At 42.0% G+C, this 9,857-nt stretch overlaps 2 non-coding genes across 2 annotated transcripts; both read left to right on the top strand.

The window, feature by feature from the left end:
• Window positions 1-7,706: 7,706 nt before the first annotated feature.
• Window positions 7,707-7,777, top strand: Trnag-gcc. The gene has a single exon. It is a non-coding gene; the product is annotated as a tRNA-Gly (tRNA).
• Window positions 7,778-9,125: 1,348 nt separating this feature from the next.
• On the top strand, window positions 9,126-9,196 carry Trnag-gcc. Its single transcript has one exon. It is a non-coding gene; the product is annotated as a tRNA-Gly (tRNA).
• Window positions 9,197-9,857: the final 661 nt, after the last annotated feature.

The following is a 9,857-nucleotide window of genomic DNA, read 5'->3' as shown; positions in this document are numbered from 1 at the left end:
CAATAGCGGTCATGCAATGCGATATCGGTCGTTCTTATGGCACAACCAGCAATTATAAAATGGTTAATACAAAAGATTTTCCTCTCAGACCAAAATCGTGCAAACATCACCCACGTGACATAACGCGTACCGCCATGTAACACAAGCCACCAAGAATTGTAGTCGTACCTCCCTTAGTCCTGAAACAGAAATCTTTGAACACACTTTTACGAAACCTTAAAATGTCCTTGAGTGTCCTCAAAACCCGGCAAGTCAGTCACGAGCTCTTCGATCTGTTGTTTCATCGGTTAAGTGTGGTGTGTCCACCGCCATTAAATGTACAAGGTACCTCTCACGCCGATTATGACATCACAGTCACAAACAAATGTCGTCCCGTCCGTTGTAGTCTTCTCACCATCGAGCGCACAAGAGCCACATTTTCACTGCCGCTTCGCTGCATATCGTACACCACTGAGCGCCAGTCGCGCTCTTTTACGCCTACTTTGACGCTCCGAGTTTCATACTCCGAGCGCAGCAACTAAGCGGAGCACAGCGTACAGGAGAGCGACATACCGAAACTATTGACGAGCTAGTTCAGCGACTTCCGACCGCACGGCTATCATGAACCAAATATATCGGGCATACCGGTGGCAGAATTCGAAATTGTTTCGAAGAAATTAATTAAGGCCTACGTGGAGCACCAGAGCGTACATATATAAAAGGCGGCGTCTTTAAGAACTTTCTACGATTTTTTTTTTAATTTGCGACAAAGGATTGAGGACTTGTTTCGAGCACATATGCGGAAAGTTACCTTGACCGACCTATTTATTGACCACGCATGCTGTTCATATTTAAATGAAAGACAGCATTGATGAACCCCCTTGTGGACGCAGGAAACTGTAACATTTGTCATATGTTTCGTGGTTCTGTTTTGCAGCGTGAGACGGAGCCCGTCGATGTGCTAGGCCTATACTGGACAACGCCAATTCTTTTTCAGGCGAGATGTACGAAACGGCGTTTTCAAGAACTCTAACTGATGTTTCGGCTCGCCGATCAAGGTATCTTTATTCGCTGTACTAAGCATTCTAAAAAGTTCTGCGATCCCAATATCTTCCTATCTCAACAGCCTTTCTGTCACTTAGCTATCGGCACGCTACTATTTGATAAATGATTTGGTTTTAAGCCCAGATGCACGGACAAAACCTTTCCGGAAAACTAACTGCCGTCTTGGCTTTCAAATCGAATCCTTTTTACCTGCTGGATTAAGCACTATTCAATTAAAAAGGGGGTGCGGTCCGGGAGCACCCTTCGTCTCGAACACGTTTCTGATCGGCGCAACCATCTTGTATTTGGACGTGACTTCTCAGAGCGCGAAGACGTCTCTCGCGCTCCAAGGAATACCGTCGTGGTACTCTCTGGCCTCCAATACCTCGCCGACGAAATGCGCTTCCTTTACAACTTGACACTAAAAAACACCTCTATCAGGCGGGAGCGAACTGTGCGTATTCTCGAACATAAAGGAGAATCATATTGAATAAGCGAAGCACGAGACGTTCGAAAGTGCCGATATTTGTATTGATAGAAAGCTGGAAATCGGTTTTTAAAATATTTGCGACTCCAGCGGCCTATAGGGGGCGCCACCACCAAACAAACATGACGGCCTAGACAAGGTCGCGTCGGCTCGGCCGGGCTGCCTGAACGGGTGGCACATTCAATTTAACAGATTTTCTTTTGTTTAATGCCAAATTTTATAGGTATCTGAACTCAGACGGTTAAGTGGAGCCGGTGCACATAAACTTGCAAGACATAGTTTTGTTTTCCCGGTGTTTTTTATTCTTTTCATGTCGAACTTTCGTGTCGAAAATTTCGTTCAAAACCGAAACTATGGGCTCCGGCGAGACAGTAATAGACTTTAATCAGTTTTAATCATCCAAGGAAAGCGGCGATGACTACAGAATTGTTCCACCGAGAGCAATTTTCGGCTAACTCGCATGCCTCGACCACGCGACTTATCTGTCCACTAAATCGAGCGTTTGTGCGGTCAACAACACAGGATGCAGGAAAATTACGAAAATTAAGCGAGCGCTTCTTGAGCCATGGAGCATTTTAACCCGCTGGCGGCCCACTACGCAGCTGATACTCTTATTTCAATTCTGATTTTAGTAGCAATCGAGAAGTCATTTCGACGAGCGGGTTATGTATTATATTACGTATTATGGGGTCCCTCCCACTGAAGTGATATTAGTATATTCTTTGGGTTGAAATATGAGCTTAGTTGACTAGCTATTAGGTGAACTGCTGAACAATATTTGACAGACAGGGAGATACTACTTAAGCTTAGCCATGGTTCTAGCCGGTAGCACGGAGACGAATGCGGACAAACTGAAGAGAGTCTTCATCGGAGATTCACGCAGAACCTTTCTGCATTGAACTTGACTTCGAATCCTGAACGGAGAAAATGAGTATTTTCTGTGGCCGTTCAACCTGAGCAATGTAGACGTATATTGCTGATGGCTTCGACGGGGGTATAATATAAATATTGGAGGCGCGATAGATCATAGCGCCGTGAAAGCCTCTAACTTTGCGATACGCGTCCCCCACCTTTTGAAAGCAGATAATTTCCCACATAAATTATAAGCAGCGAGCAGGTTTTCCTGAATCAAGTATTTGCGAAATCAGCCCAAATCCTTCAGTGTGGTTCAGAGGCTTTTTCGGCGAAAAGCAGCCAAGATAAATAGCCAACGCACCGACCGGCGTGGGTGGCTCACACTTGAAGCTAATCAAACACAACCAAACTGAAAAAAAAGCAGCTGTCGAACCTTCCCATTCACTTGACTGCAACATTAGTGTTCTCTCCAGTGAAACAACTCGTCTTTCGTCCTCAGTCCACTGTTCTACATCCTTATAAAGAAACCACTTATCAGTTACGAAGTAGTCGTCACTTTGAATGGGATTCGAGACAAACAAGAAATCGAAACGTTTTTCCATGATTCCTCCCCATCCAGGAAATCGAAAGCACGCGACCATGTGTTGTAGAAAAAGCGGGCTTTCAAACACGTGATGGAAGGAAACAACCTACTGAGGCTTCATCACACTAATGAACACTCATGCAAACTTTCGGACCTTCGTCAAATTACATTGTTCGCCACCGCGCCGACAACACGTGTCCCCGAAAGCCACCAGAGATGCGGAAGGGCGCGGAGCGACCTGGTCCGGCTAGTTCCCGGTTTTCCCGCTTGGTGGTGTCCATTTTGCTGGAGTCGCGAATAAATAAAATGAAGAGTGTTTTAACTTGATAATTATTTGAATGCAGTGCAAGGCAGTGCCGCGTAAATATTATACACGAATCTTCAATTCAATGCCCAATGTAATGCAATACGATGTGATAGTGAATTTTAATAAAATACATTTTAGCAATATTTTCTTGGGGATATTGAATATATCTAAATACTTTGTCTATACGGTACGTGCACATTAGGTTTTCAATTACGAATGAGAGATCATATTATTTATTTATTACATCTGCACAAACAAATAAACATTACTATAACATGATTGTTGGACTGATAAAAAGGAACGTATTAAATATGTTTGCATTACATGTTAAGTCAACTTAGCAAATGCTGCATGGGCTAAGGCCAGAAAAATAGTAAAGGAAGTCATTTAGGGACCATAGAGGTTTCACTGAAACTTTATTTTCTGTTGCCAACAAGATGTCAAGAATGAACCCGTGTAAAATACAAAGTAAGCAAAACCATCGAGGTGAAATAATTTTTTTTTTCTTTTTTAAACCGATTACTTCTAGCAGTTTTATCAAATAGACATGTGAACTTAAATCCCAAGAACTACGGACTTCGATAAATTAGAATACGGGTGTGGCTCGAGGCGAAGAATTTTCTTATTACCTTACATGTAACTTTAGCCTGAAAGATCGCTTGAGCCAGGTGGGTATCAAAATGATCATCACGTTGTGTGGACGCGGGAAGGTGGTGTTATTTTAACGCTTTCCTCATACCAATAGTTCACCACTTCAGTGATATCACGCATTAGCACGGTACGTGCTGAAGATTTCTGTTACACGCCGTGTACGTGAATCCCTTGAATACAAGTCTATAGGAATCTGCAATGCGTACAGATTTTAGCTGTAATGCTCGCGCTGTAGCCAATAAAACTGGTTGCATAATCCCCTGGAAAATATTCTTCTGGAGCCTTAAAGTTTTCGCAATAGGACCAGCAGCTGAACTGTTTTCAATTTGCACTCTCAGTTTTAAGCGGTAACCCTCACGTGGTTTACAAACCAGAACTGATATTTGATTTTTGAGTTTACAAAGATTGCTTTCACCGCAGAATATGTTGCGAATCCACCGTTATAATTTCACCGAGCACAGCATGTGCGTTGGTGTACCCATGTTCGTCGTTGCGCCGATTTATACCGCAAAAATTACAAAGAAATAAACTGGCCCAAGAAAATTAAGCGTAGGACAAAAGAAAATAGGTGAGGAAGGCAGGCGAGAATTGTACCGGGGTGTGCCGACAGTTTCAGGAAAGGCATTAGCAATAGCTTCATTTCTCCTTCGCCTTTATTATTTCATCATGGTTTCAAACAGCGCGAAAAGACAAGGACAAAAAAAAAAAAAAGACGAGACGGACGGCAGTGCTGTCGCCTGTCTCATCAACCTAATATCCCAAACACACAATTTAGCTCCGTCATTTGTTTTATCCTTAGACAGATCTGAGCGACCAGGCACGAACTTTAGATGAACACCTGATGATCTTTTATAATGAAACTGATCCTCTTTCCAAATACCGTAAAAAAGCCGTAATTATAATTACGCCTTTTTTAATGAATAATAATATCTTCAGATAGGATGTCAGGGGGCTTCTTAAATCTCAACGACTGCAGTATTAATGATTGAAAGTTATTAATAAAATTGTGCTGTTGAACCTAACCACTCCAGTTGAAACGGTGAGGGTACAGTGTTTGAAATGTGTTGTCTTGTTGATATATGTACCAACAAATAAGGCAGAACACCTACTATGGCGAAGGTAATTAATAAGTTCACAGTAGACTATTTATGTAAAGAAAACACGTAGACGACAAAACAATCACTGAAATAGTTTCTCAACGTGTTGATAGAGAAACCATGAATAAACACTGTTCACTGTGGTACACCCTAAAGGTTTTCACATCCATAATCGTGAAGAAGTAATGTTTAAGTTAATAGGTTCATTACACCCTTTATACGGGATTTTTTTAACATTCAAGGTGCAACTATGATGCAAATGTCTCTAACACCTTTCATACACCCTTCGTAGACCCTACAGGAAGGTCAATTTTGATAAAAGGTGTTGCGTGTCTCTCGTTACACCTTTATTTAACAGTGTAAGAAGGGTGTAATGCTGATAGTATTTAACACAACCATGATCTTAATGTTTATCGCATTGACCCAACTTTCTCGTTACGAAGGGTAGCTAGAGAAGCACCACGATCGATTGTTTGGCACCGTCCTGTAGCAACATGTGCACACCGTGACGCGCGAGCAATTGCTTGTATTTTATTTCTCAGAATTGAATTGGTGTCTTGAAAAATTAAGCCTCCTAGTGTTCCACGATGTAGACATCTGAAGGCTAGATGAAGCCCAAAACCCTGAAACCGAACCTAGTATCGTGCTGGGCTCTGGTCAATACCTGAGCCAATACAACCTAGTATCGGGTCAGGATTGAAACGAATGAGGATTGAGATCCCGATATCCGGCTACCAGACCTTGCTAAATCTAGAGATTTGGCTGTAGGAAGTGCGGTATATGCTAACTTATAACGTGCTTGAGCAAGCACAAAGTAGCGGAAAGCGAGTTCAAGATAAAACCTAGAAAATGCCGACGTATAGTTGTTACCCAATTACTGTGTGCCGTTTCATTTACTTGAATTAGTGATGAAATTTCGTGAATTATGCCTTCTTTTTATATGCACACGATCATTATAGACACAGTTCCTGGGCGCATATCAAATAATTTCGTTAACATTTTTTTCTAGAAACGGGGTATAATTCTAAGCGGGAGAGAATTTGGTTTGGAATTTTAAATGTTGGAATGTAAATAGAAGGTAGAACTTAGCCTAAATTGTCTAGATGAGTGAACAGTATTGATTGAACGAAATAACGAATACGAAACCGTCGAAGGTCAAAACTTTTTTTGGTGTCTCCGGAATTCAAGTTCCGCGGTAGCTCTCTAAACAAAAAGCCCGTGTGTTTACTCTCCCGCACGACACTCGGATAGCCAATCACCGAACTCACGGAGGCAGCTCAGTGAATGACGATGCCAAAACATATTTTTAGATAAAAAAAACGCTGTGAGAGTTGAGACATTAGGCAATGCAATCGTGGCATTCTTCGTTGCTTGGTGTCACAACTCAGACTTTGTTTTTGGCCTAAACAAATGTTTGGGCATCTTCATTCGCTGAGCTGCCTCCGCAAATTGCGGTGATTTGCTTGCCAAGTAATGTGCGGGAAGGTAGACGCATAAGATTTTCTTAGAGTGTGGTTGGAGCATAAATTAAAATCGTTAGCGTATGATGATACATTTTCACAATCGATTGTCTCAATATTTATCAACTTCGAATTTCACAAAAATTACGTAATCGGAAAAATTAAGCCTTTTGCTGTATTTCATAGCATACAGCATGTAATACTTAATCTTCATCTTTATTGGCATGTATTGTTGCCCGTGTTTTCTGCTTGAAAATGCCTACCTGTTTTTTTATTCTGGAATAATATTAGATGTAGTTCTATGTTTTATAGGAGCAAGGAATAAAATTGCCTAAATGTATTCTAAACTTGGATCGTTCCATCTTTAGTCGGAGCGCAGCCGATGAGACGAGATCAGGTCTACAAAGCAAAGTTAAAATCGGAAGTCACCTAGACCGTCATCTTTATGTGTCATCGGCTAGGCATATCGAGCCCAGTGAGCAGTGAATGCCTGTATGCTTTTTACAACAGCTACTGGCAGCTTAGAAACACATGGGTAACATGTTCAGGCTTCACGACTCTTTGCTCGTTCTTAGGCGTTCGGATTGCTTAACGCCTACTTTCTTAACCTGTCAGTGACTTGTTTTCTACAGCGCTTTGACATTATCTAAAACGAAGTATAGACCACATAAAAAAGTCACAACACGTTTTGTTTTGTTTTTTTGCGCAATATGACGTTTCGTTGACTTACAACAAATTTGAGCTTTGGTAATGAACTTGCTTCGTGAAGATATCAAAGATAAATATAGACACAAGAATTAGGAATGAGTAACTATATTTTAGTCTAGCCTGCTCGTCGTCAAAGTGAAGGAAAAGCGTCGTGGCCGATTTGTGCTCTTGTTGCCGAAAATATGCAATGGTAGGCAAACGGGAAAGGTAATTTTTCGGTCTCTATCAGTTTTTGAGAAGGGAACTCCCGCTATGACCAATTATAATTAGCATTTTTTACTTGATCATGGAAAGGCATCTGCCTGCCCTTATTCATAAACCCTATGACCGCGCTCATTGTCACAGCGCTCAAAACTCCCATCATTTTTCAAAACCATCTCCACCACCTTGTCATAACGAAAGCAGAGCAATTAGATCGTAGGCAACCGTGGCGAAAGGGAAACGGAGAAAACCTGTTCGAATCTCACAACAAGATCACCTTGAAAACGGAGTAACCTTTGGCGCTGCACTGGGTCGCGGATTCGTTACGAATACCGCGTCGGTGGTTCAGTGGTAGAATACTCGCCTGCCACGCGGGTGGCCCGGGTTCGATTCCCGGCCGACGCATATATTTTTTTGCCTATCTCGAGCATGTTAGGGTTTTTTAGTGCCGAGGTGCCTATCAAAAAGCGCGCTGACTTGGGCCTGATGCACTCCTGTATTCGTAAACCCACAGCAGCCAGCGTTCCGATTCGCCAAAGCCCATCCGTCCGCGTTACACTCTAAAAAATGTCTGTGCGTCTACTTTCACGCACAACACTCGGAGAGCCAATCAGCGCAAATTACAGATGCAGCTCAGCCAATGACGCTGCCGAAACATATGTTTAGACCAAAAAACGCAGTCTGAGTTGTGACATTAAGCAATGCAAAATGTCACGCTTGCATTGCTGAATGTCACAAGTCGGACTGCGCTCTTTGGTTTAAACATATGATTCGGCATCGTCATTCGCTGAGCTGCCTCCGTAAGTTGCGCTGGTGTCTCTCCGAGTGTTGTGCGTGAAAGTAGACGCACATACTTTTTTTGGAGTGCACTTAAGGTGATCTGGCTTTCACCTTTGTGATTCGTCTTTCGGCGTCGGCTAATGCTTCAACGTCACTGGCCACGGAGAGATAAGCAGATGTTTGGGACTTGCCGAACCTGCCGTTTTTATGCCGCCATTGATTATACAGTCTTTGACTGTGTTTTGGCTTATGGTATTAGAATGTTTAGTCCACCTTTAATAACTCATATCATTTCCTGTAGCAATATGCCGCCGCGTTAGTCTGCGGCTAATTTGGGGGTTTAGTAAGTCATTGACTTTGCGAAGATATAAATGAAATATTCGAGAGTAGAAAATGCAAAATGAACGGTTCTTTTATGAGAGAAGCCTACTTCTAATCAAAGCGAAGATAAACCGTTTTGGACCATTTGCGCGCTTAGTGCAAAAAGAAGGGAAGTGAAAACGATCAAGCTTTGTCCTTCCTCAGATTTCGCAGAGCCTAGTACACCTGCAACCAGTTATAAATACTTTTTCTTTCATTTGGGTATGCAAAGGATTTGACGGTTTTCTCCTCAAAAACATAATAATCGTGCTAATTCTTACCGCGTTGAAGAGTCCAGGCACATCTCCGATCGTTTTCACCAGTGTGGATTGTTGGGCAAGTTGGTATGGTACGTTAGAAAACATGATTGCGCTAAATCAGTTGAAAGTTGGCGCTCGGTTGTGTCTGTTCTTCCTATGAACCTGTCTTCAAGCGGAATAATGTTTTCTATCGTTTTCACCTCCACATCATAACGAGAACATCTCGACCTGGTTGTAAGAAAGCGTGCCGGACGGAAAACGGAGCCCAAACCTGTTTTGATCTAAAACGAAATCACCTCGTAAAAGGAGTAACGTCTGGCTGTGCGATTGGTCGCAGATTTACGACGTATGTAGCGTCGGTGGTTCAGTGGTAGAATACTCGCCTGCCACGCGGGTGGCCCGGGTTCGATTCCCGGCCGACGCAATTTCTTTTTCCCAATATTTTTTTTTTGCCTTACCTTACCTTACTTACCAAACTTACCAAAGTTTGGTAAGTTTCACCAAAAGTTTTTTTCGCTTCAACCTATCTTTCCATGTAAAATCACTTGCGGAACAGTAGTTTACATCAATAGTTTTGGTTAATTTAGTCGGAAAGTATCTTTCGCAAGGAGAGAGATATAACGCTTGTGTGCCTGTAACAGGCAGGCACATCTAGCTACATTATAGCTTAAAACATAAAAGAGTGAGAGAGAAATGTTTTATACTTCCAGGACACTCCAACGTAACAATAACTCAATAGGTTCAATGCTATTGGCACAACTTTATTAAACGTATGTGTTTATTTATCTCGTTTATGAATTCCCTGGATTTAGTTGAAGTTCAATATTACGATTTAGATTGAAGTATGATTCGGCATAATTTTAAATTTAAAAAGAAAGTGCTACCTCCAAATTTATGCAACGTGACGTGCTCTAAGCACGTACTCTTCATTTGAACCAAGCTTGGTCTCTGAGGTTGCGTATTTCTGAGAATTCTTGTATTTTGAAAGAAAAAAGCCTATTTACTGAATAATGCCGAACGCTATTGTTTCTACATTGTATTGTGCTGGATGTAGTATGCAAATGCGCCAATATTCATATGCACCA

This window comes from Ixodes scapularis, unplaced genomic scaffold (genome assembly GCF_016920785.2).
Source record: "Ixodes scapularis isolate PalLabHiFi unplaced genomic scaffold, ASM1692078v2 PGA_scaffold1__304_contigs__length_218370807, whole genome shotgun sequence".
NCBI classification, from domain to species: Eukaryota; Metazoa; Arthropoda; class Arachnida; order Ixodida; family Ixodidae; genus Ixodes; species Ixodes scapularis.
This window is presented reverse-complemented; position numbering and strand designations above follow the sequence as displayed.